General features: G+C 43.3%; 1 non-coding gene and 2 pseudogenes across 1 annotated transcript; all 3 read right to left on the reverse strand.

Moving 5' to 3' along the window:
* Positions 1 to 4,383: 4,383 nt before the first annotated feature.
* On the reverse strand, positions 4,384 to 5,609 carry LOC148758868 (pleckstrin homology domain-containing family A member 5 pseudogene; annotated as a pseudogene).
* Positions 5,610 to 6,052: 443 nt separating this feature from the next.
* Positions 6,053 to 9,028, reverse strand: LOC148758869 (pleckstrin homology domain-containing family A member 5 pseudogene; annotated as a pseudogene).
* Positions 9,029 to 9,697: 669 nt separating this feature from the next.
* On the reverse strand, positions 9,698 to 9,801 carry LOC141571943 (U6 spliceosomal RNA). Its single transcript, XR_012496985.2, has one exon. It is a non-coding gene; the product is annotated as a U6 spliceosomal RNA (small nuclear RNA).
* Positions 9,802 to 10,585: the final 784 nt, after the last annotated feature.

Below are 10,585 nucleotides of genomic sequence, written 5' to 3' on the forward strand. Positions count from 1 at the left end.
AATTGTTAAACAATGATAGGATAGTAACTATAAAGATGTGAAGAAGATTCTAAAAAGAATCTTCCGAGCGCTGAGGGAGAGTCCCCAAGGCTGTGGTTCAGACCTTATGGAGGAGGTATGTTTGCAGCCCAGTGGATGGCAGACACGTTTGCTGGGTTGCCCAGGCCAGAGCTCATCAGCAATCACCAGGTAAAGCAGGAAACAACCCTCCAGGCTGCGGGTGAGCTGAGGCTGGTGAGCGGGCAGGCAGCGGGAGTCAGGGCACCACCATGGGCATGAGGCCCACATGTGCTCTGTCTGCACGGGGACAGCAGCAGCGAAGCGACCACTGGGCCCACCCTGGGTCTTCACGGTAGCTGAGGGACTGCACGGCCTGGGCTCATGGTGAGGGCAGAGCACTCCCGGATGGTTTCCCGGCCGACACACACACACACACACACACACACACACACACACACACTGCTGACAGACCACGTAGTGGGAGCAGTAAAAGCAAAATGCAGTCCATTACTGCAGAGCAAGTACTACAGGCGGAATTTGGAGCTGACAGTTGATAAATGGATAACTAGCATAATGCTTTCAACCACTTTTCTATAGTGCTTATCCAAGCAGTTCCAGAAAAAGGCAAAAAAGGAATGTTCTTTTACAGACCATTTGTGAGGCTACTATAACATTTAAAAATATTTATTGATCCCCTACTATGTACTAGGTGCGGTTTTTGGTCCTAGCATCACAGCAATGAACAAGACAGGTCAATTGCCTGCTCTCATAAAGCTCACATTGTAATGAGGGGAGATGAGCAATAAACAAACAAACACTGAAAAAAAAAAAGGTGTCAATTGGCCATAAGTTATATGCAAAATAAAGCAAGGAAAGGGGTACAAAGTGAAGAAGAGACTCCCTCTTTTAGCTACGATGGACTGGCTTGTCACTGACTAACCCTCGCATGAAGAACAAGAAGGACTAGATAAAAAGAAACACAAACAAACAAAATTTATTTGAAGTTATCAGAGAGCTACGAAGACAGCCAGAATTTCAGGGGCCAAGTTTCCAAAGAGAATGGAAAGTCACTGAGATGAGCCCAAGTTCTACTCCAGTTTTCACCTAGACGTTTGTGGGTGGCACAGGGTGAGAGGCTAAGAAGCTTATCAGAGATGGGCACTTGTCTTACTGGGGAGACCACTTCATGGACGGAGTGTTTGACCACTGTGCTGTACACCTGGAGCTGAAGCTGAATAATACTGAATGTCAACTATAATTTAATGTATATATAGTCACGGGATGTGGAGCACAGCAGAGGGAATAGAGTCGATGGAACTGTAACAGCTATATACGATGTCAGAGGGGGAGTAGATTGGGGGAAGGAGGTTATCATTTTGTGAGGGGTGTAAATGTCTATTACATTGTTTTGTACACCTGGAACTAAAAAAAGAAAAAAGAAAAAAGAAAAAAACAGGGTTATAATAAGAATTAAATGAGGTAATACAAATAAATAAATAAATAGGAAGGAGATCACTGACTCTCCTCCCACTTGAAGAAGGAGAAGGAGGAGGAGGAGGAGAAGCTGATCAGAAAGGGGCCACTAAAAGCCCAGAAGCTCGGAAGCTCTCTCAACAATGTCATGGGGCTGAGGAAGCTTCTGAGACAACCAGGACTCGAGGGGCCAAGACCATGGAGGGGAAAGACCTAAAAAATGAACTTTCCCTGCAAGGCATTTGCTTATTTGCCAGTGACAGAGTGAGAGGCTAAGAAGCTGAGCAGGAAGCATATGCCAAGAAATGAGTATCTAAACAGAGGTCTTGGCTGTCTCATGGTGCGAGGGACATAATATGCAGAGTTCAGGCCGATTAAGGAGGAGGGCTCCTGTGGGGACAGAGCCAGGAGTGCAGTTTCCAGGCTCTCGGCCTCACGTGGAGAGGTGCTGGCTCGGGTAGTAAATGGCCATCAACTGTGATCAGATGGCCATCAGCTGTGGCTAGTTGGCCGTTAGCTGTAACCAGTGAGCCATTGGCCACTAATATAACTGCTGTGGCTACGCAAGCAGAAGATGGGGGCTAGCAAGATGGTGGCTGGGCTGGCAAGCGCGGACTGCAGTTAGCACGGCGGAGTGCAGGTTGCAGATTGCAGAGAAGTGGACGGCGGGTTGCGGATAGTGTGGCTCCTGCTGCCTGTGTCTCCAACCCAGCCACCAGCGAGACTATAGTGGTATGACTCCCCTATCTATGGCTCCGTGGGTGTTCCTTTTTGGTCTCACCATGTCCTGCGTGCTTATGTGGGGAATGGGACCAGAGACCCCGCATGACACCCTGCATGACAAATGGCGCAGGGAGCAGGGTCCCCCGCATGACAGCTCCCTATTATCTGCAGGTTCTCATTAGGACCTTTTAAGGTGTATGTCCTAGGAGCAATGGGAAACCAGAAATGGATAAAACCTTAGAGCAAACCAGGCACAAATTAGCTCAGTTCCTGACCAGATTAAATTAATCTGTTCTACCTCTAACTCCCTACCTGGAGAAGCTGAAGTAAATCTTCTCTGGATAACATCATCCAGAGTGTCTACAATTTTCCAAACAAAATGTTCAGCATTGAATAAAAACCTACCAGGCACACCAAGAAACAGGAACAAGAAATAAAGTCAACAGTAACAGGCCATTAGGAGATCCAGATATTGGGATTTCAGATGCAGATATTAAAATAGCTGATTAAGAAAGAAGGACAAACAATAAAAGAACAACAAAAAAAGAAAATTAAAAAGAAAAAATAGCTGATTAATATGTTCAAGAAAAAAACATGACACAATGGAAAATTTTGCAGAACTGGAACATATAAAAATAAATAAAATGGAAATTCTAGAATGTAAAAATACAATAAATGAAATTAATAAGTTAATAGGTAGATTTGACAGCAGAACTGACACAGCTGAAGAGAGATTGGTGAACAGGAAAATGGGTTAGTAAGAAATATCCAGACTGAAGCAGAAAGATGAAAAATACAAAAAAGAACAGAGAAACATCAGAAATGGTAAAAAGTGTAATATAGGCTTAGTTGGAGTTCTAGCAGAGGAAAAGATAGAGAATGTGGTAGAAGCAATATTTGATAGAATAATGGCAGAGGATTTCCCCAATCGCTGATAAACATTAAATTATGGATTCAAGAAACACACACACACACACACAAACACAGATCTACATGCAAAACAATGAATTTGAACCTTACGCAACACAACACAAAAATTAACTCAAAATTGATCAAAGATCTAAAAATAAGAGCTAAAACTATAAAACCCTTAGAAGAAAACTTAGGGAGAAACCTTCATGACTTTGGATTTGGCAATGGTTTCTGGACCATGACACCCAAAGTGCAAGCAACAAAAGAAAAATAGCTAAGTTGGACCGCTTCAAAATGTAAAACTTTTGTGCATCAAGAGACACTACTATCAAGAAAATGAAAAGATAACTTATAAAAGGGGAGAAAATACTTGCAAATATGTCACAGAATTGGAGAAAATATTTGCAAAAAATGTATAAGGGGCTAGTATCCAGAATATGCAAAAAACTCTTACAAATCAAAAACAAAAGGCAAACAACCCAGTTTAAAAATAGGGAAAATGTTGGTGGGAATGTAAAATGGTACAGCTGTTGTGGAAAACAAAATGGCAGTTCCTCAAAAAACTTAAAAAAATTACCATCTGATTCAGCAATTCAACTTCTAGATAGTCAAAAGAATTGAAAACAAGGACTCAAATAGATACCTGTACTCCAATGTTCCATAGTATTATTCACAATAGTTAAAAGATGGAAAAAACCCAAATGTCCATCAGTGGATAAATGGATAAACAAATCATGGTATATACACACAATGGGATGTTATTCAGACATAAAAATGTGTGAAGTACTAATAATACCTTCTACATGAATTTTGAAAACATGCTAAGTGAAGGAAGCTAGACACAAAAGGCCACACATATTGAGTGATTCTATTTATATGAAATATTTAGAATAGGCAAATCCATAGAGACAGAAGCAGATTGAAGGAGCTGGTAGATGGGGGAATGGAGAACGACTGCTTAATGTGCACAGGGTTTCTGTTTGGGGTGATGGAAAAGTTCTGAAACTAGATAGTGGTGATGACTGCATGGCATATATACATATAAAACAAATCAAGTGTGAAACAAAGCATTGCAGTAGCCAAAATGGCTACAACCACAACAAAAGGAAAACAAGCTTTTGCTGGAAAAAACGGAAAATCAAAAAGAAATATAATTCCACCTGGCCTTTAGGAACATCAAAATCTGGAAATCAGCAGCTATGCACTCTGGCTGCAGACTGCATAGGAAAAAGCACCTTTACTTATGTGCTCTGAAATCAGAGCAGCAAGCTGGTGTCAGAATAATAACCTTGAGATCACGGAGTGTCCATATGGACCATTAAAGCTGTTTTGGAATAAACATTTGCCAGAAGTGATAAAAGGATACTCTGTGGCCCAAAGCATCAGAACTATGAATTTCATGGATTTCAAATATACTGTACAATATCTTCTCACATTGCCAGAGGGCATGTCCCCAGGTGTGATGGTTTTGGCAGAAGTCAGTACAGTTTTTCTGAGACTACACACACGAAATGTGGTCGTTCTGTGAGCTGCAGCTGAGGGGACAAACCTGTGAGCTAAGGACTCAGGCGACAAGGACAGGCTTCTCATTGTCATTGTTTGGTTTCCTCTCGAAGCCTCAGGAGTTAGTTCACAAGAAACAACGCTTTCTTCCTGCTGGTGAGTATCATCCTCTGTATTTTCTTCAGTGGCCTGATATACGATTTGTGATCTGTGTCTCATCCGGAGAGCTGTATGAAACATCTTCAGGCATTTTTTCTTTGTTTTTTTCTTCATCCATGACTTCCTCAGAATTTATTCCATTTGGCTCAGGTTTGAAAAGTGTTTTGTGAAACACTTTTTCAGTTTTTTAAACTCTTTGTTGAAATCCATGTTTTGAGGTTCGGCTTCTTTTAATTTAACAATTTCTGCTGCAGGAGTTTCACGGTTTGGCATTACATCATTTTCGCTAATGACAGTGTCCCGTTCCTTAACATTTTTATCCTTCCTTCGAGTTTGGGTAACACTGAAAGGATTATCCCTTAAATTTGAAAGAGTCTGTAAGGGTAACTGGTGTAAGGCACCAATAACATTTCATCCTCTTTTCTTTTCCCTTAAGCATGCTTGCTGATGTCTCCTTATTGTTTCCATGTGTTCTTCCACAGTCACCCTGGGTCGAGTACTTTCAGCCCAACAGAGCGGTTCCACTGCACGTCTTGGTCTTTCCGTTCTTGAATCCACCATTCCTTAGTTTTCCTTAAGGTTACATATGAGGCTATAGTTGAAGATTCGGGTGTTGGTGATTTTGGTTTTGGAAGGACGACTCCAAGAGGAAAGTGGGAACTTTTATCCATTTCTGAAACAGGTTCTGACTTCTGCCACTCTTGGTAACTCTGGTTCACTCTTGTAGATCTATAATCTGGACCCTCATTTTTGTGTGTAACTGTTGAGATAGGCTCTGATACTGCCATGCCTGTTTCCATAGTGCCTCTTTGCTCTTTGTGCTTACTCAGTCCTTCCATGACATCTTGAATTCCCAAAGTTCTTTCTGAATCTGTGCATGTTGAACTCCTGCTGCTTCAGTCTGAACTTCACCACGGCGATCCAGCTGCTCTTGCATCTTGTTTCTGGTAACAGTTACATCATATCTTAACTTACCACATTCTCTCCATGCTCATTCCAGTTCAGCAGTGGCTCGAGAGAGTTATGGACATGTACTAAGCAGTCCGTTTTGTGTTATCATCCCTCCGTAACACCACGTCTGAATGGCTGCTGGGTTATCTGCATTCATTTCTCTTTCTTGGCTGGCTGATAGCAAAGCTTGTTCAAGTGTGTCTTTCTCCTTGTGGAGTTGCTGAAGTTTCTCTTCCAGAGCACGTACCACTTTCTTTATCTTGTTCACATAGATGGCTTCACTTGGCATCAGCATCTACTTCTTCAGGTCTCGTTTGTATAATGTGCCTCTTCATTCATCTTGTGACAGCGCTTTGCCTTGGAGACTCTGGGGACTAACAGACTGTAGCAAGGCCAGCTGGCATTGACCTCCTGTCAGGCACATACACACGCTCAGGGTGATGGGTCCTGTGCCTGCGGTCTATCGTCACATCTCCTCTCTGAATTGATGAAGACACTTCTGATCTGTAGGTTCGTTGAGGGGAGTCTCCCTGATAAGTAGCTATTGACCCATGGGAAGGTGATATGGGAATAGAATGTGTTGTCTGGTTAGAAATATTAACGATGGTTTTAGAACTGGTCAATGTACCGTGATGAGGGAGGGTGCTCTGCTTGTTATAAAACTGACGCTGCTGCCATCCATAGAGCTGCCACATCGCGTCATCTCTCATTGAGCTTCCTTTCTCTTCTGCTCCAGGTCCTATTGTTTTATCATGAGCGGAAGGAGTTTCACTGCAGATACTCTCAGGCGTGGTCTGGCTGTTTCTTGGGAGTGTTCTATAACCTTCAGGATGGCCGGCCATAATCGGGGACTTTGGTATATTTCTTGGTAATGTCTGGTAAGAAATTACTCCCCTGGTTTCTTCTTCATGACCCCTCCCCTTCTGGATTTTAATCCACTGTTCCAACTGTTGCATTGCATTGGTTCTCTGCCTGAGTCGATCGGCCTGTGTGTGTGAGAGCCCTGTATTTGGGCAAGTTCCACCTCTAAGGTCTGCCAGGCTAACGTTGACTGTTTTGTTCTGTGAACTATTCACATTGATTGGCCTGTAGTGTCGTCTGAGCTGGGCATGTTGACCCACTTTCATATTCAGATGGCAGAGAATCCAACTTTACACTATTAATTTTTGTTAGAGGTCTATCTTGACCATACTTCTGAAATCCATATTTTTCAGCTTCTAATGCCCTTTTTTCTTCATTTTTGCTTTCCCCCCTTGTTTTTCTGGTTATGTTTAGCCTCTAGTTTAATTAGCACTCTATGCTTGGGAAAGTTATTGATTTCTTGAGCCCGTGCATTTTCAGATGTAATCTTGTCCACTCTCTTTACCGGTTCTGTCTGTACCAGGGCAGCGTCTTCCATGGTTTTCATTCACAACTCCACCTCCTCTACTGTAGCAGTGCAGAAACAATAGGTCCGCATGTTTGGATGGGCTGCCTTAAAAGCATATTTGAGATTTTTGCGATGAGGTAAGCATACCTGAAAACCACCCTCTTCTTTCTCAGCTCTATAATGAGAAAGGCAAAGGTCAGAATGCACCACCTAGCGTGTCTTCCAGAGCTCATGCCAGTCCTGTTCATAAGCCAACCTCAGTCAGCTGACCACAGGTGCACTGGGATTTCTTTTAATTGAATTTGATCTCTTTCCCAAATTATGAACTTTTTTGGAAGGCGTGAAGTTCTGCCTCCAGGGCTCATTGGATGCTCTGCGTAATGTGAAGTCACGCTATAGTTCAAAGCTTCATTTATCATATTTGGGGGTCGTTCCTTTTTTTCTTCAGATGTCATAGTAGAAACAGTCTGTTCACTCACTACAAAAATACAATTGTCCTGTGATGGCTGTCCTGTGACTGGATGTTTGCAGGTCACTTTCCTGTCATTATAATTTATGTAGCATCTTGCACCTTCAAAAGAATGTGCTTCTTCCCAGCCAGTAGGTAAATCTGTGCTCTGCAGCCGGTGCCCGGTGACCACTGCCTCGCTGGTGACTGGGCACAGCCAGGTGGTGCTCTCCGCCTCCTCGTTGATGAAAACTCGGCCGCCCCTGGTGATCCCGTAAGTCCAGGACCCGGCAGGGAGCAGATTCATTCCAGGCTCAGATCGCCGCCTTGTCTGCGCGCCAGCAGCCGCCCAGCTGCGCCGCGAGAGGAGCGAGCCGGCGGGCGAGCGAGGAGGGAGAGCGTTCGGAGCGCACTTCTGCCCAGCGCCCCATCCCCACCGGGCGCGCTCTACCCCCTCGGGCGGCGCCCCCCACCCCCCCACCCCCCGCATCCCACCCGCCCAAGGCCGGGTGATAAAGTGTTTTAAGAGGTGAAGTGTTTTAAGAGCACACTCAAAATGTGTGCTTGGCCATACACATGTTTCCAATTACTATGAATACCTTATTTCCTGTGTGTGAGAAAACAAAAACGCATTATTAAAATGTTGTTGATTCTGGGAAGTTAACCAAAATCCTTCCAAGAAACACATTCCATTGGAAGGAATCATGCTGGAAGGAACTAAGTTGGAAGAAGAGACGTATTACGGACTGGATTGTGCCCCCACACAATTCATACGTTGAAGCTCTAACGCTCCCTGTGACTGTATTGGGCGGCAGGACCTTTAAAGAGGTCACTGAGGCTGAATGAGGCCATCATGGTGGGGCCGTCATCCAACGTGGCCGTGTTCTTGTAAAAACAGAGACACAGCAGGAGTGCTGGCTCAGAGAGAGGCCGCTTGAGGACCCAGCACGAGGGCAGTGATCCTCAAGCTTCCGGAGAAACCACACCTGCCGGCATCCTGACGTGGAACTTCCAGTCCCCAAGCTGTGAAAAAATAAGTATCTGTTGTCTGAGCTGCACAGCCTGTGGTGTTTTGTAATGACAGCCCTCGCAGACTAATATAAGGAGCCACTAATACTTGAAAACAAGTATTTAAAAGAAATTTCAGATCATGTAGACAGAACGATCTGTGTTGCTTACAAGACATTGATCATAATCATGACGAGAGCAGAAAAATCACATTCAAAATGTAATTTGCAACACAGTCTGGGGTTATCAGAAGCGACATAACACAAGCCGAGGGAATGTGACACTTGCCCATTTTGAGTTCCTTGTCATGCTTTGTCAATACTTTCAAAAGATGATTCACAGCCATCCACTTCTGAAGACGCCACTGCCAAGGCAAACAGACCAGCTTCCTGGGTGCCGACCTGGATGAACCTCAGGCATTTACCGTTTCTCTCCTTCTGAAGCTTTCTTTCTTTCTTTCTTTCTTTCTTTCTTTCTTTCTTTCTTTCTTTCTTTCTTTCTTTCTTTCTTTCTTTCTTTCTTTCTCTCTCTCTCTCTCTCTCTCTCTCTCTCTCTCTCTCTCTCTCTCTCTCTCTCTCTCTCTCCCCCCCCCTCCCTCCCTCCCTCCTTCCTTCCTTCCTTCCTTCCTTCCTTCCTTTTTTTCTTTCTCTTTCTCTCTGTCTCTCTGTCTCTCTCTCTCTCTTTCCTTTCTTTCTTATTTCAGGTGTTTAAAACAACAATGATCAGACATTTACACCCTGAACAAAGTGATAACCCTCCAAGTCTGCTACCCCTCTGACACGGTACACAGCTATTACAGTGCCAGTGACTATACTCCCTATCCGGTACTTTACATCTCGTCAGTATATATACATATATGTATACATACAGAGGTGCCAAAAAATGTATACACATTTTAAGAAAGGAAAAAACTGCATTAATTGTAATACTCAATATATACCGATAACAGAAGATGAATACAAGTCACGTCTGACTTCTGCAATGACAAGAGGTGCTCAAAGTGGTTACCATCAGCGTTCAGACACTTCTGATGACGGCCAACTACTGCTTGAGCATAGGTGACATCTCTTAAAATGTGTACACATTTTTTTGTAACCCTCGGTCCGGTGTACAGTACAATGGTTAGGCATTTATATAATCTATGAAGTGATAAAAATATGGAACGTTTCACAGATTTGCGTGTCATCCTGGCACAGGGGCCATGCTAATTTCTGTGCCGTTCCAGTCTCAGCCTGTGGGCTGCCCAGGTGAGCACTGATGCTCATTCTTGCTCACCTTTATCCACCCTACATGGCAACAGTGACTACAGCCTCCCTCTCTCCCTTCTCAGCCCCAAACTTCACTCAGGAAACACTGCAATCTTCAGTGACCATGTTTAAAAAGTTGCCTTGCTTATTTTATTATGGCTGAGTGTTATTTCCTTTCATTATGTGTCTTTAACATATTATTTTGTGTTCATTTATATTACAGTAAACATTTGTTGCAGTTAAAAGGAAACCATGATTCATATCCTATAATGTTACTGCACAAATAAACTCATTCATGAGTCAATTAAGTGTTAAACGAACAGGTAACTGGTGATTTAAAGGCGTTATATTAAGCAGGAAAACCTGGTTGGTTGTTATATGTATTTTTTTAGAGTGTTTCAAGTACTCAGGGAAATTGGTTGGGGTTTTTAGATGTGCTGGGAATACAGTTGTATTTTTTCCATTTAAAAGAATGATGTACAGAACCACCCTATCTAGAAATTGACTCTCCAACATGTTTTTAGGAATGGATGAAATGCTCTGAGGGCGGCCTGAACTGGGATACGAGGTACTGAGAGAATAGAGCCGTACAGTTATCAGACGGCCGTGTACTTAATGTTGTTTTCCATTACAAGACATATGGGATCAACCATTTGTGATGCTGAGATTGACTCCCTAGATTAGGGTGGCGACAGTTTGATTGGTTGGTTTACAGTTAATGCTTTCCCTCGAGACTAGAGAGTAAACTGTGTGGTGTTACTTTGGCTCTATATGAATGTTTACAACCATCAA

Source organism: Rhinolophus sinicus, chromosome 2 (genome assembly GCF_057876585.1).
Source record: "Rhinolophus sinicus isolate RSI-liver-muscle chromosome 2, RSI-T2T, whole genome shotgun sequence".
NCBI lineage: Eukaryota > Metazoa > Chordata > Mammalia > Chiroptera > Rhinolophidae > Rhinolophus > Rhinolophus sinicus.